The 23,360-nt window shown below is 38.7% G+C and overlaps 1 protein-coding gene across 1 annotated transcript in view; it reads right to left on the bottom strand.

Moving 5' to 3' along the window:
- The window catches only part of LOC123314849, a 358,596-nt gene that overhangs the window by 175,043 nt on the left and 160,193 nt on the right, over window positions 1-23,360 (bottom strand). The window lies entirely within an intron of this gene.

Genomic DNA, 23,360 nt, shown 5'->3' with positions numbered 1-23,360 from the left:
CCCCCATCCTTGGGAAGCTTGTGAAGGAGACGGATGAAGCCTTTGGATAAATGAATGCCCCATTTTTCCACAAAACAGAATAGGCGGTCCACTGTGAAGGTTCTGATTCGCCTCTAGTCTTCCCAGGTCCCCGAGCTTTCTCAATCACCGCTGCAACCTACAGAAAAACTGTCTTGGGGACAAGACACGGAACAGACATTGATTGATTGCCTCGTAATGACAGTATCCGGCGGGAAAAGCAAAAACCATCGGAACGCCGGCTCTATAAAGAATTTCCCAGCTGAATTACGTCTCCGTCTGGCACGGTCTTGCAATTTGAAATGCGGTGTTCGATTGACAAGATGGTGTAATAAAGGAAAAATGACGGTGGCTCTTTACAATATCTCTGAAGATTTCCGAGTTTATAATGCCGTCTGGCGATGTTCTCGAAGCACCGCTGCCGGGATTACTGATTGATTGTCCTCAAAGGAAGTTTCCTAACAGGGCTGGTGATTTTGTCTCGATGGAAGGCGATTTTTTCGTTTTAACGGGAGATGACTGGCGATGGCCCAAGAACGTCTGCGGCTTCGATGTTTCAGCAAAGGTGGGGAGAGTTTGGAAACGAAATTCAATGAAACACCAATTATTGCCATTGCCATGAAGATAGCAGATATCCAATCCCGATTTTACGATTTTGTGGAACACTAAATACTCCCCGATGAATAATTTGGTTTTCGTTCCCAACATTCCACAATGAGGGACTTCTTCGAATCGTAGAATATGCACACAATACTAACAATGCTCTTTTTCTAGATTTTTCCAAAGCTTTCGACTGTCCTGAAAATAAAATAAGATAGCAGGACGCGTCTTCAAATTTCCATCAACTTCACGAAGTATACTGGAGCGGCTACGAATTCACACACTTTGAGTAGTTGTATTGAAGTGTACGGAAAGCTCAAGGTGGTAATTCGTACCAAACAGCTTTGGCCTACAAATTTTCACATCAACTAGGATACACAGTGTATCATGTCGTGGTTTAAAAATAAATCTGTTCAATTATGTAATTAAGTATCGACCACATAAATTCAACGAAATTCTTGGGGAGTCCGGGAGAGAAGAAGCCTTTTTCATTCAGAAACCACTTAAGTTGTATTTATACATATATGGTAGCAACTCATTTTATTGCATGAAGGTATCATGCCCAAATGGGTAACGATAGATAATAGTAGAGTGATGGTGAGATGAACAACCGAAAATTGGCTCATGACTCCCTAACCCATAAGAAATTTGAACAGGGGGCGAGAGAGACTTGACCATAAGTTTGTTTATCAGGAAAAACTTTGAAAGAAGACAATTTCTAATGATCAACGATATTCTATGTCAAGGTTTTCATCATCAGTTGTATCAGCGTAGGAAATACATATTTTCTATTTCAGAGTCACTTGAACTTATTTCCGACATGTTTTTTACTCTTTTGAACCTTTGTATATCTTTTTAGAGTTATTTCTATTATTCAATTTTCTTTTTTGATCCAAACTATTATTTAAGCTCAGGGCGGGAAACTTGGACCACTGATTATTTTTCCCGACCATAGCATGGGTCAAGTCTCCCGCAATCCCTTTTAGCCTCTTCAAGAGATGTTTTCTTGAAACTTGTACAACTATTATTAAAAAGGCAACAATATTAATCAATGAAAGCCATAAAACTAAATAACACCACGCACCTATTGAATTTTTCAGAAAGTAAGAAATTATTCTTACTTTCTATAACAACAAAATCACCTTCAATCCTTTCACTCCCGAACTGTTCTGATGGCGGCCAAAATTTAGCCGCCACTAGTTGTGCCTTGTTACGAGTATGTCGCAAGCTATTTACGTTACCAGTAGCGCGAAATTTGAATTTAACTATTTGAGGTGGTTCAAGTCTCCTACCTGAGCAAGTCTCCCGGACTCCCCCTAATCATTTATTTAATTTTGAACGATTTAGGTGTTTCTGTTGAAGTGAACTAGCATGCATTGGCTACAGATTTATCATTAGTTAATTCGATCATACCTATATTGTTTTCAATCATTGTAAAAATATATAGGAATATGTATCGTGAAGTTGTGACAAGATCTCATAAGAAGTAATTTTGATCATGAGCAAATCAATTAATTCAGAATGAGCAAACCATTCTTCTATAACATAGTGAACCTCAAAGAATTTTTTACTGCTAGATTCTGCATGTGAAGCAGTTCGAAATCAATCATAAACATACAAACTGACTACGGTTTTCAGTCACCTTATTGACTGCGAGCAACGAATGCTCGAACAATTGGAAGTGAATTCACGTTTCTATTTGTGGAGAGAAGCAGTTTGTGCCACTCAATTTTCTCTTAAAATTCGGAATAGTCGATGGGATATAGTAACAATGGAGTTTATGCAAAACATAAAAGCTTTTCTGAATATCCATATTAACGTTTGCGAGGCATCGAATGTAGGCATAAGGCGTATCGAATTTATTTGTATCTAAATTCGTGAAAAACTCCCTAATGCTGCTTCCTGCATGAGTTCTATTCAGGTTCAGCGGAAAGCGGTTGTGTGCCTGACACTTGAGTATTCCAGAATACATATTCAATTCAAGGGATGTGGAATAAACGATTTGTTATTCTAGTATATAAAATTTCTCTCGAATTCCAAGAAAAAACCTTCCGTCTCATTTTTGTAAAGAAATGTAGTTTGAGAGTAGATTTTGAACGAATTTTTCTGTAGAAAGTTGAATTTCTACATGATATTGATAAATGGAAATTCGAAAACAACCAAGTAGTTAGGGAGAAGACGATGCTAAATCGGGATTTACTTGAGCGTCGTGGAGACCTAGTGGATTTTGAAGATTAGATGGTAGAAAGAAATAAAGGTTCTATGATGTATGCACTTTCAGTGGTGGGGAAAGAGTCTACAGGGTCTCAAAGATGTAAAAAAAAATCTTCAGGTGTACATACTCGAGCGTGTCAGAGTAAGATACTGTATATGCCCTACGTGTCTCTGATGATGAATTCATGCTTATCTAACAGTTTGCGCGGTGGGACTGGCCGTACGCAAGTGTTGAAAATGGTAAAAAAAATTGTTTCCAGCGTGTCAGATTTTTGGTGGATATGTTAATTGGACCCAAACTAAGCTACTTTTCAAGGGACTGATAATTTGAACGTGACGCAAGGTCACAGCGGTCCTTTGAAAATGTAAAAAAAATCGTTACTTGAACATACTCAAGGTTGTCAGATTTTCATACAAATGGCTAATCTAGGTGTTGTTGACGTGTTGACCCATTAGTCTGACACTAATCAGGGGGAGTTTTCTTAATCTGACACTTTTAAGATGATAAAAATGCTTTTTTTTTTCGAATATTCCCCTGCCTGTACCTCTAATCGTTTTTGTATTCATCATGAAAGTTGTAGATAATTCAATTCTACACAACTCTTGTCTGAAGCAATTTTACATACTTCTAGCCGTTTTCGAGTTAGAGGGCGATAAGGGCGAGGAGCTTAGCCACACATGCGAACGGGCAAGGTCAATGTAGAATCCCGGTCTAATCTACATTCATCCAATTGTCAAAATGACAAGGTATTCCTATGATGACAATTTCGAAATTAGTCACGGAAATTTTATTGTTGTCTCTGACTGAACCTTAGAATGTACTATTTTCCAACGAGTGAATTTTCGCTTCAGCATGTATCGCTAAACACCTCGCATTAATCGCCATATATCTCGAAAACGTTTTAACGAAGAAAAAATTGCTCAGGACAAAATTTGTAGAAAATGTTATGCTCTACAACTTTTATAATGAATGCGAAAAAATTTGAAGCCCAGGGGAGGAGATAATTCAAAAAAACTGATTTTTGTGACTTTCATGGGCAATTTTTATTGTTTCGGCTTGCTAAAACTGTCAGATTATATTTTTTCTGTTATTCTTGAATCATTAGCTTCAAAATAAGAAAAAACGCCACCGCGCTCGAGAATGTACACGTGACATTTTTTTTGCAATTCTGGCGCCTTTCCACACATTTTCGATACGCTTAAATTGTCAGATTAAGAGAATATATACTTTTCAACATGTAATTAACCACATATATCTTAATCTGACACGCTCCAGTATGTACAATGATCGTTTTTTTTTACTATTCTGCAGGCTGTCCTAGACAATTCCCCCTATATACAGGTTTAATTTTTGGTAAAGGTAGTCTACAGGGTCCAAGCTACGTCCCCTTATATTGATCTGACACACTCGAGTAAATCCCGAATTTCCCTCTTCGGCTCCCCAACTAAAGGTTTTCTCACATATCTGTGTCCATTGGGTAGTTTCTTCTTTATATAGTTTCGGTTTTTTTTTTTGGACGCATAAGCCGCAGAAACCAACTATCCAGTTGTGATGATGATGTATGAAGTAGATATGCTTCCATTCTTAAGGGAGTTGTCCAGCTCAGAAAGTCAAGAAACAAATGTTCCTTGAAGCTCGCACTTCTTGATGTCTGAGTCCTAACAGCATGTTGTATATTCGCCATCGACAAGATTTCACACTTCAGCCTCAGCTTCCCGCTCTTTTCGGCTTACTTAGGTCCTGCTAACTCCACAAATCGTCACGTTCCCAGCAGAATTGGCCCGAAGGAGACACGCTATACGCCACATATCTGGCCTCGAGAGGATCATTTCTCTCGCCTCCAGGATCTTCTCCCGACCGAGGCCCGCTCCCTTTCCACTCATTTCCACTTCGATATTCTCCCTCGTCTGGACGCTCTTTTTTACGACTCGTAGTTCACACTTGTAACCCGGATAGGAATTTATATTTTACGAGGGCAGGTCAGAAAGTTCGTTCGGTGAATTTCGAATCAGAAGATGATCAGTTGCCAGTGGTGGTAACTTCCGTGTCACCGATCGTGAACACTAAAAAATAAAATCAGGGATTGTAATCACATCAAAGCGTATCTTATTAGTTATTTCACTGTAGAAATTCCATTAAAACTATCGATTGTTTTGAGAGGTTAGGTTAGGTTAGGTTAGGTTAGGTTAGGTCCTATCGATTGTTTTGAGAGGTTATACTTTGGATTTGGATCTTGAGGCATATTGGCTCCCCATAAAAGATGTTTTGTTGCTACACCATCTAGAGCTCGTCTTCCAGTTCCAGACCTCTATTTGGGCATGAATTATGGTTCCGAAACATGTTCCATATTAACATCATGAATGAATAAATAATGTATTATAGTAGGTAAGACTTAGAGAATTTACTGACTTATTTAAATAAATGATCTGCTACTTTTAGAACTTTTTAGGTTTTGGTTTTTTGTCGATTTTTACTTACATTGGGAGATATTTTCAATAGATAGTGTAAGCAACTCTTCTGAAATAAATTTGAGAATTTCATCCATATCGGCGCAACTGTTCGTTCTTGAGGAAGTTTCAACTGACCCCATCATTTTGGGAATTTTTGAAAGGTCAAAGTTCGAGTAGTTTTTCTTCCAGGAAAATGATCGTAGATTTAGATGTGATAAATATTTTGAAAGAGCAACTGCAACTTTCTCTATAATGAATCTGAGAATTTCATCTCGACGCAACCGTTCGTTCTTGAGGAAGTTTCAACTGACCCCATCATTTTGAGAATTTTTTGAAGGTCAACGTTCGAGTAGTTTTTCTTCTAGCAAAAAAATTGTAGATCTAAATGTGACACATATTCTGAAAGAGCAACTGTTCTTATAATAAATTTGAGAATTTCATCCATATCGGCGCAACCGTTCGTTTTTGAGGAAGTTTCAACTGACCCCATCATTTTGGCAATTTTTGGAAGGTCAACGTTCGAGTACTTTTTCTTTCAGGAAAATAATCGTAGATCTAAATGTGATACATATTCTGAAAGAGCAATTATTTCAATTATAAATCTGAGAATTTCATCCTTCTCGGCGCAACCTTTCGTTTTTGAGGAAGTTTCAACTGGGTATATTTCGAAGGTCAACTTTCGCAAGCGTATCTTCCAGAAAAATCATCGTAAACCTAATAGTGATGCATATTCTAAAAGAGCAACTCTTTCAGTAATAAATCCCAAAATTTTATAGAGTTCGGTGGAACCGTTCGCTTCTGACAATTTTTCAACTGACCCCATCTTTTTTGGAAATTTTGAAAGGTAAACTTCCGATAGGCGTGAATCCCAGGAACATCATCGTAGATCTATATGCACTTTCGACAAATTGAGAAATTTAAAAAAATCCCGATAGTCACAAAGTTGTTAAATGAACTGGATTAATGATCTGATCTCACTTCTTTGTCTGAAGTCATGGAATTTTTCCGACAATCGAGGATTTGTGAATGTTTCGTGCTTGTGATTTATTAGATGAATTTTCTATCCACAAAACACTCATCTCTTAAAATATGCTACATAGAGTGGCGAATACTCTTAAAAAAATACATCAAATAGCGTTTTCAATCTGACGTTAATGTTCGCAATTTCCGAATTTCAGGAGTTTAAAAAGCTTCGACGGAAGGGACAATTAATTAATCGAGCGTCTCAGGCAAGGTGTCCAAAATGATTTATAGCATAATTTCCTGCACTCACCGCCGAAACGTCCCCGATGTAAGCGGGCATGAAAATAAAATAGGCAGAACCACTAAAATAGCTCCATCTACAATAATACTGTTATTCTTCTCGCGTTGTTTAACAAAGGTCGCAGAGCTGGCACTTCGTGAGACGACATCATCACCATGAAGAATGTCCCTTCGAGGTGATGGAGCGGCGTTGCTTTTGTTTTTTTCCAACGGGAGTGATGAACGGCAGAGTCGCTCCAAATTGTGTTAACTCACTAAGAAAACTTCCTTTTCATCCATCACTGCAAGTCGTCGTCACATACGCTGGGCGAGCCACCATTCACCCAGTCTGTATGACGAAGCGGTTTGTTTTATTTCATATACGCGCTCGGGCTGCGACAAATACAGAGTCCCCTTTACAAATGGCTCCATAAATTTCCCAGATACAAGTTGCTGTTTTAATGTGACACCGCTGGGAGTCGGGACATTTGTATCGCTACCGGTTTCGTGTGGCTGAAACTCGAAGGCTTTCAGCGGCCGAGGCTTTGTTCTTGCCTGTGTAGACAGAATTAAGGAGCGACTATTTCGAAATTGTTCCCGCTGGCATTTGGAGCGATCTAGGAAGAAGTTAATATAATCTGGACATCTGGATAATATAGGCGCCCTTTTGTCATGTATTGAAATCATAAGAGAAATCATGTGGAAAGCTGTGGGACTATAGATGACAAATATTCGGATATTTGGATATACCATGGGAAGCCTCCGGAATACACTGCTCCAAAATTGGATATTCAATAGACTATTTACTTTTTGCACTTGATGCAAACGTCAGTATTGCTGTATATACGAGGATGTATTACTACCGAGTTAGCCTAGACCAGTTCCATGCATGAAAAAAAATATCGCGTTACCATAGCAACCAACAATAACTCATAAGAAGTGTCAGTGTAAAGTTTGAGGTCAAAAAAGTAAACCAGAGTTACGAAATAAAATAAAAGAAAGAAGATGTCCACCGATATTGTGAAAATCTAAAAATTGGAGTATCGAGCCACCATCAAGTAGATACCTTGTATTTGAAAGGGTTAAAAGGTAAGCAGACTTACGAAGATGCTTAATACCCTTGGTGATCAATGTCCTTCGTATGTGACCGTGAAAAATTGGACTGCAAGCTACAAAAGAGGTAAATTTTCCATTGGAGATGATGACCGATCGGGAAGGCCAGTTTCTGTTCCAGTCCCCGAAAATATCCATGCAGTTCATGACATGATTTTATCAGACCGTCGAATTGGGCTAAAACGGATATCTGAAGCACTGAATATTTCATACGAATGCGTTCATCATATAGATCACGGCAATTTGGACAGGAGAAAAATTGCTGCAAAATGAATCCCTAAATGTTTGAATGTAGACCAAAAGCGTGCAAGGGTAGAAGCATCGCGTTCGATCTGTGCTCGATTTTAAAACGATGTAGACTTCTTAAACCGAGTTGTTACTATGGATGAGACTTGGGTACATTTTTACGATCCAGAAACGAAGCAACAATCGATGGAATGGCGACACTCTGGTTCTCCAAGACCTAAGGAGTTTCGTGTCCAAAAATCTGCTGGAAAAGTTATTGTTTCAGTTTTTTGGGATTGCCATGGAGTAATCATGACTGATTTTTTGGATAAGGGTAGAACAATAACCGGAGATTACTATTCGACATTACTGACCACTATACGGGAAAAATTAAAGCGAAAAGACGAGGAAAGCTATCCAATGGTGTTTTGTTTTTGCAGGACAACGCCTCTGCACACAAATCTCATGTTGCCATGCAAATAATTCGTGATTTAGGGTTTGAATTACTAGAACACCCCGTTTATTCACCAGATTTGGCTCCATCCGACTATCATTTCTTTCCTCAACTGAAAAAAAGTTCAAAAGGTCGTAAATTTTCTTCCAACGAGGAGGTTATAAAAGCTGTGGAGGTCTGGTTTGCAGAGCAAGAAGAAACTTTTTTTTAGAAGCAGGTTCACTGCAATAAATGTTCCAATCAACAGAAGAATATGTTGAGTAATTAAATAGTTTGACGTTGAAATTGTGTTTCGTTCTTTAGTAGGCTTAGAATTTTTCAATATATCCTCGTACTATATGCTGTTTGCGGATCACACACACACAATATGGTCCTCATGACACTCAATGGCTTAGTAAAAAGAAATTACAAAAAACTCCATTTCTGGTAGGTTGTAGGTGTGAGATACCTACATTCTTAAACCACGAGTTCAGCATGCATTAAGAAGCCTTCCAATTTGAATAAGAGGTATGTTGGTTAACTAAGATTCAACTCAACATGAAGTTTCAAATCACTCTATCTTTCGCAAAGTGTAATTCTGCCAGGCATCCGCGATTGGGTAGGGAGCAACAGTGTGTAGAATATCGTTGGGCTCTCAAACAAAACTGTAGAATCTATTATTGTTCCATTTGTAGCAGCTATGGGCGACAACTTTTCGAGAACCGACGATAATTTATAAGCCGGCCAGAATGATCAACGACATCATAGAAATGCATGGCATCAACCGAATGGACTGATCCGTCAGTATAATAAAGGAAAAATTTGTTGTCCAATTGATCACAACAGAGATAGTCGCAAGGGATAATTTCCAAAGGTGTTTGGAAATTAAATATAGTATTTCAGTGATATTCATCCTTTCAGAAGATGATGCTCAGAATTTAAAAAGAGACGAAGAGAAAAACTCTTTTTTTCAGAATGTCCATTATATCTCTTCAACCGAATGTAGAGGAATCGAGAAAATGTGTGTCATTTGGGCGGTAATCAATGTTCAAAGTCGAAGTGTCTCTCACAGACAGGAAGAGAGAGAGAGCAAATGCTTGTTTACTGGTCCAGCAGCAGGGCAAAGGCGAAACCAATACAAATTCATCTGAGTCCTGTCATTTATCATTCATGCTCGACTAACAAATTCAAGAATCCTGACATCGACATCCATGCGCCACCAGATGTGATCTACAATATATGAATGTTGCAGCACACGTCAGGCTCACACCGAATCGCGCTAGTCTGCTCTCGGATTTATAGGTGACGCTGATAATGATTTAATGCCAGAGAGGGCATTATAAATGGTGCGACACAGCGTGACCGTAAAAATTTTTCAGACTTCTTTGAATAAATACAGTCATAATTCGAGATAAATCGTTTGATATTGAAATGGTAACAGTGCTGTTGTCGACACCAGGGCTGTTTTGTATTTTATCGCTAACAATATACTCGTAAATAGGCAGCGTCTCATTTAAAAGAATGCATAAATATTTTCAGCATGAAAATTCGATTTTGAAAAATCGTAATAGTACATATTTTGAGAGAAAGTTGACCAAATAGCTTACTGAGTTTGTCGCTTTCTTTGCCCCAAAACAGGAAAAATGATTATAATCAGTGCCTGAGTTATAGAGTTATCTGATAAGCTCATGAAAAGAAATTCAATGACCAGAGTTTATCCAATATTGAAAGTAATATCTAGTTTATATAAACTCGTAAATTTTTGTACACTACGACGGGTATAAAATGATTGAAATTGAAAAATCTAGAACAACGGCTTTTGTTCAAACTCTTTTTATACATATAGAGTCATTCGGGGTAACTGAGCGCAGTGGGTAAGTGTGCGCAGTGCATATATCTCGATTATGCAATGTATGAAAGAGGGATTCATTTGGGTGAAGCAAGGGCGCAGAATCGCCAAATTAGTTTTTCAAAGGAGTGCGCCGTGCGACGTTTCGTTAACTTTTTATTTGCAATCAATCAAATTCATCAGTTTTCTTGTTAATTTTTAGCATCTCTGCAAATTCTGCCAGGTCCAAGTTCCGAGTCCGACTGTGTTGAACAATATTTTATTCGATCATGGGCATATTAATCTAAATATATAATAAAAAATTTTAGGTTCTTTCAGTTGCTCAACTCTATAAGAACGTCAATTCAAATTTTGGCTTACTGGGGAAAGTGTGCGCGGGTAAGTGTGCGCATAGATTCATTATATGGGCATTTGTTCAGTGAGGAATAAATTATGGCATTAATGATTTTCTTGGTTGAGACTCGATCAATATTGTCCTATTTGTTCAGAAAAATATGAAGAGCCACCAACAGGGGAATGTATCAAGTGTTGTGTTCACCAGGAATTGTGGCACGAACAATAATGCACTGCTTGTAAAAAGGCGCTTCTGTATTGACAATAAACAGCATTTCTCTAATATTGTAACATTTTGAAGACATTATTTTGTAATTTGTTTTGATTGTGTGGTTCAATAAGCACTGCGTTCACTTACCCCGTGAGGGTGCGTACACTTACCCGCAATACGAGGCATGTGAACGCACTCCGACTTTCACTATTAATTTTTTTTTTGTGGAAAAATACGTTTTTGTTTGTTTGCTTTTTGATGTTTTTTTATAGATTAGAAAATTCTCTATCTTATGAACATGTTTTAATTTTCCTAGCTTCAACATTTGAAACAGGGTATGGCTTGAAAAGCAAAAGTGCGCACAGTTGCCCCGAATGACTCTATTCTGCGATATAAGGGTAGGTTCATACAGTGTTACTAAGAACTAAGACCTAAGAAAGGAATCTATCTAATTGGCAGATGGCGTTTACGTGTTCGCCTTTTGGTCATTGGATTGATCTATTTTTCTGGTCTTAGTTCTCAAGGGTTTCCATGATCTCACTATCGCCAAAGAGTAACAACAAGAGGTTTCACTCCTGGATTTTCAGTATTATCTGTATTCATTGCAATATCTTATCGTTACGCCAAATTTTACAACTATGTAGCAATACTTCTATGTTCAGAGCTCGCTTCTATTCTGGTCCTATTGGCCCACACAGTATACATGCCTCAATAGGATATCAGGAGATCAATATCAACTTACAGTATTGAAATCTGTTACAGTACTAGTCAATCTGCAGATCCTTGCCTGATGGTAGCACATACTAGCCAGTTCAGAGCCACACAGTTTTCCACCACTTGTCGTCAAAAACTACAGGTCAAGATCTTCAGATTAACCTGTCAATGTGTGGACCACCCAGATCAACAGCCTGATGATAATCTTCAGTTGAAGTGATAGAGTTTTTCTGTAGATTTGACCATAAACGTTTGCATGTCTGTGGTTGTTGACCAAGAAGTTTAATACACCAGTGAATAATAGCTCATGAGCCACATATTATCATCGAATGTTTGATAGCCAGACAGTGAATTATGGTTCATTCCACACAAGTGATTTATGATTGTCCTCATAAAGAAAACGGCTAAATTTCGATAACAGTCGTGGATGAATAACTTAAGTCTTTTTAAGTTCTTTTCTGGGTATAAAATCTGTATAGAAATCGATAATGGGGAACCCAAACGTATATCTGCTACACCTGTGCGTCAGCAATAACCTACAGTCGATGACCGGAATGAGTCAATAGTTCATACGTAGGACGTAAATGATTCGCTGTCGGGATACCATGATCGATTTCCGTTGTTAATGATACCCGATTAATTATAGTTAGTTTCGGCATAGCCGAATTATATTGTTGCGAATTTCTGCCAGCTGGAGGGTTTGTTTGGACCGACAGGCCTAAACTAATTAGCTAATCCGCGACGTAGGACTGACCCTCGTCAGCTACAGCTTACCGTGTGCTCATATACGACGGTCTGACGCGGTCGGTGTGCAGGAGGTTGTCTCGCCACATGATGTTGGCCCATTGTTTAGGATTCCAGAGTATTTTGGACGAGACGGTTCGCGATACGCGTCAATTATTCGAAGCGACAGGTAGCTCAGAGGGATCTCCGGTAACTGTAATATGACAAAAGGACGTCGAAGAGCTGTACAACTAAGCAGAGATTTTCGTATGACGAGTATGAGCCTTTTATGAAGCGTATTCCAATAGAATTGGAAACTAGATGTTGAATTTGTTTACGAAAAATGGGAATTCAGCCACATAAGTTACAAGTTTACAGGTCGGAATGAAAGAAAGTAGGATTCGCTTCTTTGCTTCGTTTTCGTCTTTCCAGGGGCTTTCGCACCACCAGTCAAACTACTCGCAGTATGGTGAGAACTTGGACTAAACGGGGTTATTCCCTCTCCGTCCTCCCGAAGGCTTTCACACCGGCAGTAAAACTACTTTCGGGAGGATGAATATTCGAACAGGACGGGGCTGGTTCAATCTGAGGTTCAAAACCAGCACATGGCGGGTGCTCACCTCTAAATTCACCACACTGCCTACGAAGTCTATTGAAGTTCTTCGAGATTACTATTAGTCTGTCGTACAAGCTGAAATATTACTCGATGTGGATCACACTCTTAATCACGTTTTAAAACGCTATTCGTTATATCTTAGGTAGAAGGAAAGAAAATATACACGTTCATGCAGCTCAACACTAGTTGAGAAATCAAGAATGAATAAAATTGAAATAAAAAAATCAATAATAAATACAGAGATAGGAATCTGCCATGTGCCGAAAAATGGTAAAATTCGCTCCAGTGAAAATGCCCTTGATCCAGCAAAGACAAAACGGTCTGGAATTCCTGAAATTTTTGATATCTGAATCGTCTTGAAATGAAGACGGATCTCAAATAAAAATCGAAGTTCGTTACAACTCATGAGTACAGTGCATGAGTATTATCGAAAAAAGTGCCCAATAAAGAAGGCCATTTTTCACTCAAGTAGGTGTAACATTCCAATCGGAATGTATATTTGAATAATTTAGGTCAACAGTCAGTCGAACAGGAAGCTGTGATAGAACAGCCCTCAAATTCAGAATATCTGTGCACGAGCAAATAAAACCGTGTATCTACTACGGAAGTCATTTCCCCGTTGTTCGGTGAGGACCTGTAAAATTTTATATAAAACATATATTCGACCTCATCTGGAGTACGCTGGACCTGTCTGGTATCCTTACCTAGTTCGAGATCAACAACTTTTAGGACGTGTTCAACGTAGGGCTACCAGAAGTACCAGAATTCCTTATGGCTACCGACGTCCTTCTTATGAAGACAGACTGCGACTTTTCGACCTAACCTCTTTTATGCAGCGTCGCGAGCGTGGTGATTTAATAGTGACATTTCGGGCGGTGCACAACTTCTTCGGTAGTGATCTCAGTGCTCTGTTCACTCTTAACAATAATAACCTGCGCGGTCATCGGTATAAACTGAAACATGAAGTGTTCCGGTCGAAATGCAGACAGGAGTTTCTGTGTAACCGTGTTTTCGGTGTGTGGAACTCTCTTCCTGATGAGGTGGTTGGTTCTCCGTCGGTCAACATATTTAAGAACCGATTGGACAGATATTTGCTCGGGTGATGTGTGTGCTCGAGTTGTTAGGAAGGGAATTTTTTTTTTTTTTGGACTATGGGTTCCATGAACTTTATTCAGGGTTTGATTTGTTTCGATTTGTTTTCTTCTCATATTTTTGTTTTTTGGTATCCTTGTTAATATGTTTTTCTTTTTTGTATCACACTATTTTTTCGTTCTTTTTTTTTGTACTTTGAAAGTTTATAGGCAATTTGCCCCCTTTCTTATTTAAATAAATAATAATAATAAATATCTTCCAGTGTCTACCGCACGAGATTTTGACCTCGACTCCATTGTGACACAACACTTAGCCGAACAGAGAGGTTTGACAGAGGAGCCATGCTCTTTACCGCATTCCATGGCCGAACAGTTTTGACACTGATGACATTGCACATTCAGTACCGCTGAGGTAGCAGCAGGATAAGTTCCATTCTCATCCTCTCCAAGAAATCATTATAAATAGTGTCACCTGCGTTACTTGAAGGTTGAAGAAGGAAGAGAACAACAATCATTTCAATGATCAAGATCCATTCATCTATTGTTTACCAATTACGTTTGAATTTCGAGTGCAATCCCTTGTTATAATTTCAGAAATTTGCGAATGCGAATTCATGAGTATACGGTATTGAAGTCGTAGTACCCACAATGGATCTGATTTTGAATGATGCTCTTCGGATATGGCTGTGCTTTCAGTTTGTTGGTATCATGTTACTAATGGAATCGAATATCTGGGATAGGGTGGGAGAATTCACCTGGAAAGTTCTGAAACTATTGCCATGTTCTGAGACTCGACTGGGAAACAATGCGGAATATGTCGAAAACATGGTGCGATCAACATTTTCAGTATTAGCGGGTTTCCGTATAATGATGAGTTGTAAATTGAAGGAAAACATTAATTATAAAAGGGTTCACCTAAACCTACACATTCATCCTCTGTAGATTTGGACTAAAATCTTCAATCTAGTCGATACAGGTGAATATTTTAGAAAGAGTCAAAATTATGTTGATCATCGAAGGGTCCAAATAAAAAATATTCTGTTATATTGGCCAGCTTAAGCGAAAGTCAGGAATTAAGCTAGAAAGAAACTATCTGAAATGTGATAGTCAGTTTATTAAAGCAGTGAGCTCTCATATCATCGATTCTAGGATGGTATGGGAGAGCTAAAAAAAACTAAAATCTACGAATTAGGCAACAATAACAAGGTCTATTTAGTGTGGGTTGCATGGAACTTGAAAATCGAAGAAAATGAAGAGACACATATACCTACTTGTCACGAAACGATCGCAAACTCCTTCCATTGGCTCATAACCTTTATGTGCTATACGTAAATGTACTCGTACCTACAGTGACTCTATCAAACACAGTGGCGACAATTGGAGATTTAGCAAGAATATGGCGGCTTAGAAGCACAGATTTCAATGCTATGATCTCTAATTCGGAATGCGGATTGGCTCACGTCACGTCATGTGACCAAGTCCGCAATATTCTTGCTAAAACGATGAAAAACGAGACCACAATTGTCGCCACTGTGTTTGATAGAGTCACTGTACTCGTACCTACAGAAAACAGTATCAGGATAAGGAATAACCGCAAGAGAAGCACTCTAGCGAACGACTCTCTGGAGCACCTGGTGAGGCAAGAATGTTTTGGACAAGAAACTTGTAGAAGTGGGGAACTAACCGCCTTGAAGACAACCCAGATTCTGGATTCCATCTGAACTCTACCACTGGAGGCGAGCTGTAGGCTACTGTAATGGTGAAAACAGAGACCTTAAGGTCTTTTGTTTCCCCCATTATAGTTGTTCTTAAAACTGCGCCCTCCAGCTCCAGAGTTTGAATGAACTCCAGTATCTGAAAGAGCTTCAAGGAAGCTTCCTCATTACTCCTCTTCCTCACAGAATCTACAGTCGTCAGTTTCTAATAAGCCCTTTCTCATCTTATGTTTTCTAAGGCGACAATGTACTGCAAGGAAGACGCTCAGAAGGATTAACTTATTCTGACTCAGGTGCAATACTTCTTGGATCTTGGATTCCTGGAAGATTCCTCAAGAGTGTTTCTCTTTTTTTTTCTTCCTCCTCCAGAAACTCTTTCTTTTAGGTACATTTTCCTATACCAGAGAAAGGCTCTGGGCCAGTGGGGTTTGTTCTCCCTTTCAGGCGAGTGTGTTGGCTTCCTTGTTTCCTTTGATTCCAGAGTGACCTGGAACACAGACTAAAGAGTTGTTCTTGCCCATTTCATAGTTTTCTTCGGCATCCCCATATCAGCTTCGAGTCGATGTTAGAGGTTTGTCTATACGAATGGAACACTTTGTCACATCCTTGATAGATTTTTTCCAGGTTTATCCCTACGCATCTTTCGATCGCAGGAATTTCTGCCAGGAAAAACTTCGAGCAGGAGCCTTAAGATAGTGTAGCCTTGGTGTTTTTCCCGTATATTCCAGCGCCAGCCCCAGTCATAGTTTTTTAACCATTAGTATACCTTTTAAATCCTGGGCAGTGTATTCCTTCTCCCGTTCTTTCCTTTTACAGAGTATCGTATTAAAGTTCTTCTCAATGCTTACTTTTCAATAATAACATCATAAGGTAGGTTCGGTGATGAGATTTACTTGTTTAGAGAGGACTATCTGACTTATAATTATCTCATTACCTGTACCTTCCTCAGATATTCAGTTTGAGGATAGCCTCATGGGCCACCTTATCAGATGTAGAGGAGTGAGTTTTGTGATGACCTCAAGAGCTTCTGATGGGCACGTTCTCATACCTCCAGTGTTGAACATACAGGCAAGCCTTTGTACCTTGTCGGGTATTTTTCTCGTGCTCGTCTGCCCTGTTTCAGCAAACCAGTCCATTGCTCAATAGGCTATTATCGGTTTCACAACCATCACGTCCATCCATAGCAGTATTTTATGGTAACAGCCCTAAAACCATCAAGACTCTTATCTAGAAGTATTTCTAACATGTTTTTTCCACAGAGGCTTGCTGTCTAGGGTTAGTCCCAGATATTTGACTTCAGACTTCCATTGAACGATATCTCCACTCAACCAGATAGATTTCATAGCTGGAAGGTTTCATTTCCGAGTAAAGGAATTACTGTGGTCTTGGTGAGCTTTATTATAGAAAAGAGATAAAAAATCACATTGTTTTTGGAATGCTGCTACATGAAGAAATAGTAACGGATGGCTTAAACGATGTCAATCCAAATCCGGACTGACAAAACAGTCGGTGAGTAATGACAACTCGGATAGTTCCCGCATTGAACGCAATGAGCCAATTTGGCTGTGACGAGTCGAACGTTCCCGGGAATTGTTCAATCAGTTCGAATCGAATCAATTAAACAAATTGAAATAGGTCCCGTAGTATGACGTTTAAACTGTCACAGGGATGCGAGGATGAAAACATGGGCGCAGCGACGCGACGTCCATCCCAGCCATTGTAAATGACGAAATCGTGTTTGAATATGAGTAATGTGTCAATCTGGCCTTAACTGAGCCGGAAGTGTTCGGTTTGAAATATCCCATTGACACGCATTGTTTCTGCAGGACTCAATACCTGGCTCTGCTTTTCATTAATTCGGTGTTTTCCTATGAACCGTTCGCGGGTCGGGCAGATATTCAAATAAAGGGCCGAACGAGTTCGGTCGGCATGCACAATGGTCGGCGTTTGGGAAGTCTGGAAATTGATGGCACACAGGCATTTCATTATATCGATATTACGGATTCAGTTACATTGTTGTGATTTGAGCGCCATTCAGTTGACGTCAATATATTCAGCACTTTTGTGAATTAAATTCTGCGCGTTACGCGTATTTGGGTCACATACTGAGAGCTGCCTCGGTAGAAGATATTTCTCAGGGTTATTTCCAGGATGAAAATTTCCCTAGCATCAAAAATCTATAGGATAGGCAGAAAACAGAAAAATAATTATTACGATTTTGCCCAAACTATTGGCAACTTTGTAATGTAAATAAATAAGAATATGTTTCGGGAGCAGATACATCCAATGAATTTGTTTTTATATCTGACTCCGCAAAATTAGGTTTATAACATCTCGGACTGTGAAACTTTTAGAGCTTCGTAGAATTCTATATCACTTTCCCTGCCTGTTATCATTTAACCAGCTTCGGTTTCAGATTCTTGAAAGGAAAAGGTTCATCTTAGACGAAAAATGGAAATTTTGTCCCATCTCTTCATTATACGGGGTGAGCATGAAGAACTGCCTTTTCTTGACTTTTCGGTTCTATAGAATATGCTCACTTCCATTTCTGTCAATTTTTTGACTTCTGAGAACTGGATGAAAAATTGTCTTCAGATGCCATATTTAGGAGGCTGCATGCAGGGAATGTTCAAAAAATATTCTATATGACCCTAATTATTTCTTGACGAAGGAATCACCATAGACTTCTTTTATATATCTATGGGAATCACATTCTAAATTTTTTCAAACTATTCATTTGAACACTAAACAGGGTGAGTCTTTGTCTCGTACAAATATTTCGACAGTAGATTTTTGAGGTCAAAAGAAACACCTTTTTCCTTTACCATTTTTCCCGAATCGGTTGGGATCAAAAGATACAGGCTGTTGAAAAACCATAAAAAAATTATATTTTCAGTTCTATCTCAGAAACGGTTTTATCGAATGGAATGAAGGCAAAGGCTCACCCTGTAGAGATATAAATTTTTCACGCTAAACTTTCTAGAATAAATTTTCTACACTACCTACAGTGAAACTCTCATCAAAATATTAGAACTGGTTCGGGAGTTATAGAAGGTTAAACAAACAGACGCATGGCCATTCACATTATAAATGAGTAGTTGTGAACGTGAAATTCATGATGATGAAGAATGAGTTCTTCCTTTGTGATGATGTGCGCTGTTTCATGAGGTTTGTTCGTAGAGTGGTTCACAATGGTTGTGAACTGTACAGAGCAAGCGCAATTTCATTTTAGGGTAGCGAAAATACATTTGCGCTTGCTCTGTACAGTTCACAACCGTTGTGAACCACTCTACGAACAAGCCTATCATATCTTTCATTTATTTATGTCAACGCTTCAGCATATATTCTCGTACCTTCTCTTGCTTGCTTGCATTTTTAATTCTGTGTAATATCTTGAAGTCTTGTCCATATAATTTCAGGAATTTCAAGGAATAGAATTAAATACAATAAAATTCTGTTGAATGCGGCGACGTGTCGAAAAAGATTGTGAGAATAGCCCAAATGATTATCCAGCAAGTACCTGCGATACTTGTAGTTATAGGGATTCTTAGTTTTATCATACCATTCAAGAGCAAACTCGATGCGAAATTCCTTCGAAGTACTCGGAAGTTTTCCGAGGCCTAACAATCGTTTCATTAAACGGTTTCAAAACTTCTGCGATTTCTTAACTAAAAAAAAACTCCAAAACTCGATTACGTGAAGTTGACGAAAAGATTTCACGAGTTCAATCCTGAAAAAGTCGTCCGCCACGTGATCGGAGCCAATGATGATTGAAAACATCATTATATTCCGGATCCGGATCTCGGAACGAATCAAGTCGGATGAAACATTCGGCTGGTCATAATATTCAAAGATTCGTTCCGTTTGAGGACCCATAAATCCCGAGAAATCCCATTCGAATCGACTTTTCGCTCCATTTCTCTCACCGCCTCTCGCCGAACTTTCTTCGAACTTACTTCATCTTGTTTGATCTGTTAAATGTATGGGAGTTTATATTTGGAACAATCTAACGGGATAATCCGTGGTTGAGGTTAATGAAGTGCATAAGTTTTGTTATGAATATTACAGAAAAAGCTTTTATGATATCTTTATGGGATGCTTCAACTCTAGTAGGTACATTGTACATGTTGACTATACATGAAGTTGGAACGTTTTAGTAAAAAAAAAATTATTTATCATCTGACTAAGACGATGTATGGGGAGTCCGGGAGAGTTGTACCCCTTTTCACTCTGAAGCCATTCAAGTGGTAGATGAAAATGGTAGCAACTCATTTTTTTGCGTGAAGATATCATGCCCAAATAAATAACGATTGATAAAAGTAGAGTGATGGCGAGATGAACATTTTGCGTACAGCAATTTTTAGGAACCGAAAATGGGCTCATGCCTTCTAACCCATGGCAGAGTTTAACAGGAGGCGAGAGAGACTTGACCATAAGCTTGTTTATCAGGAAAAACATTGAAAGAAAACAATTTCCAATGACCAACGATTGCCTATGTCAAGGTTTTCGTCATGAGATGTATCAGCGTATGAATAACATATTTTCTATTTCAGAGTCACTCTCACTCATTTCCGAGATGTGTTCTAATTTTTTGAAGCTTTATATATTTTTTATATTTATTTCCATTATTCAATTTTCTTTTTTTGAAGCAAACTATTATCTAAGCTCAGTGCGGGAAACTTGGATGACCATAGCATGGGTCAAGCCTCCCGCACACTCTTTTAGCCAATTCAACAGATGTTTTCTTGAAACTCTTACCACTATTATTAAAAAGGCGTAAAACAATATTAATCAATAAAAGCAATAAAACTAAATAACACCACGCACCTATTAAACTTTTCAGACAGTGTAACAAACAATAATTATTCAATTTCTTACTTCCTAACAACAAAATCACGTTCAACCCTCTCACTCCCGAACTGTTCTGATGGCGGCCAAAATGGAGCCGCCACTAGTTGTGCCTTGTTACGAGTACATCGCAAGTTATTCACAATACCGGTAGCGCGAAATTTGGATTGAAATATTCGAGGTGGTTCAAGTCTCCTACCTGAGCAAGTCTCTCGGACTCCCTCTGTATATGGTGTTTCATCAGCATTGAGAGCAAATTCAGGATATTGTTCTCTGAGTTATTTGGATGGAGTCAAAAAGTTCTTTCAGGCCTTTGTCCAGAAATGCTTTCTTTCAAGATACAGGATTTTTAATGTAGGTCCAAATCAATAACGAATTCCTCGATATTTGAATACTTCGACTTCGGCAACTTCAGTGGCTTGGCTATCAGCATTGAGTTTCATATTTTTGAAGTAATTGATAGTACACCAGTGCCTTTTCTTGAATTAAATTCATTTCTACAATTCTTGTTCAATTCAGAACAAAAAGAGTCTCTGCGTTTTTTCTCTAGGATAAAAACCTTTTCAGGAATAACTTTGAAACCGTTAGTTATTCAAAAAAATATTTGAATAGTGCAATCAAATATTAAATTTCATTACATAAAAAAAGCTTTTTTAATTACAAGAAATGTTGAAAATGGTCACCTCCAGCTAGAATATGGGAGTGTAGTCTTCTCTTGTTGGGAAAGAAAGTGAAAGAAAACGCCCTGTATCTTGGAGAGTCCTGCAAAATCTTTTCGACTCCAACTAACTCAGTAATCAATACCTCGAATAAGTACGCAATGTCTATGAAACAGCTTGTATAAATAAACATATCAAAATCCACCCGTTCCAAAGTTTGCTAAAAATCATAAAGTGTAGGTCGCTGTTGTGACGAACGTATGAATAGTACTAAACAGACCTTTATTGTGTCTAGAAAAGGAAATATGTATCTAAAATCTGTTCCAAAAATAGATTTAAAGTACGCAGAAACATCCATAAAACCACAAAAAAGAAGAGAACACAAGCTTAAATTTAGAAAGTACACACCATCGCATCGATCGGATGAATTTTTTTTTTCACATTTTTCCAACCCCAAATTCCAGACCTAATCATACAATATAATGAACCGGGGCTAAACAAAGCAGAGATAAAAACCCGAAAGTATGGTGGAATTTCATCGGGAATTAATGGAATCTCTAAAATATTTTAGGTAAACCCTATGGAGGGCCCATTGTTCATCTATCTAACGAGTGTACCGCAGTATGGAACAGAAGCCGATACTTGTATATCTAAATAGGCAGACGGCCTCGGCACGTCATGTTTAGCACAGATTAAATGCGAACGCCTGCAAATCCAGCACCACTCGGCTTGCGCTTAAATTGAACCCGCTTCATCCAGGGCTTTGCACATGTACGATAACCTGGAAATTATTTTCATGATATCACAACCCGAAATTGCCCATCCCTAACTGCATCCCGTTAAGCGTGCCTTGATACTCCCATTATTCGAGATAAGGCCCCATTGTTGAAAAATAAATCTGGTAATACCTAATAACGGGATTGCTTCCTCCAATCTCTTGGTCTAACAGCATGTACAGGATGTTACTTATGCCAGGACTTATAAAGGCCGAAACTGAGTACTTATGTTTCAAATATACTGCTCCACAAGAGTTCGGGGTATCGTATTCAATCGTTTTAAATATGTAACATTCGAGAAAATCTCTGTAAAATCATTTAAAACTCAATAACAACTTGAATCGATCCAATAAAAATCAGTATGAGACATTTCGTCAATCTGGTCACCTTTTTTTTGAAGTTTGGTTCTTTGCATATGCTTCATGAATGTTCTTATTTGGAAATGAAGTCAGTTTATCAACGGCTTCGATTTGAAACGAGTTTTCTGAAAATGCCAAGACGTAAATTAACAAACGCTGAGGCTAATAGGGCTATCGGAATGCTACAGGGTGCCCTAACTCAGGTTGTTGTAGCGGAAAGGTTCCAAGTCAGCCAAAGTGTGATATTTCGACTTTGGATTAGGTTCGGGGAGAGAGGTTTCGTGTTGGAAAGACCAAGGCTTGGTGGGCGAAGAAAAACAACACCTGCTCAGGATCGCTTCATCACCATTTCGTCGAAAAGAAACCCTACAGCAACCTACGTGTAGAGTGCTCTTCAAAATGTAGATGGGGTTCAAGTTTCTATCAAAACCATCAGACGACGTTTGAGAGAGGTGAATCTAGGTTTTAGACCTCCATTAAGAAGAGTTCCATTAACACGTGACCATAAGCGTCAAAGACTGGAATGGGCAAGGCAACTTATCAATTGGAACGATCAATGGCGTAGTGTCCTTTTCACTGATGAATCCAGATATGGACGATTTTCAGATTCTCGAAGAATAAGGTTATGGACAATCCCACGCATACCCCGCAATCGTCGCTATGTCCAAGAAGTACATCCATTCCGAGGAGGTAGTGTTATGGTATGGGCCGGGATATGTTTCAACGGGCACACAGATCTACACATTTGTCATGGGAATATGACCGCCTTACACTATAGGGACCGTGTCATTGACAATGTTGTGCCAAATTTTCACGCTGCTATTGGTGAAACTTTTCAATTTCTAGACGATAACGCTAGATCGGACCGTGCAGCCATAGTTGAGAATGCGCACGAGGAGCTTGGTATTCCACATTTAACAATACCTTCGCACTCACTAGATTTGAATTGCATAGAAATGGAGATTAGATAATCATCAACCTTCCCGAGAATCCCTAAATGATCTGAGATAGCTTCTGCCCCGTTTATGGAACCAAATTCTTCAAGAAATGTTCAACAACCTCGTGTTATTTTACTCGATTTTTCTTAACCACCCTGTATACGCTACAGACCTACAGGCTAAAATTAATTTGCAACTTGAAATCATATTAATATGAATTTTCATCACAAAA

This window comes from Coccinella septempunctata, chromosome 6, assembly GCF_907165205.1.
Source record: "Coccinella septempunctata chromosome 6, icCocSept1.1, whole genome shotgun sequence".
Taxonomy (NCBI): Eukaryota; Metazoa; Arthropoda; class Insecta; order Coleoptera; family Coccinellidae; genus Coccinella; species Coccinella septempunctata.
This window is presented reverse-complemented; position numbering and strand designations above follow the sequence as displayed.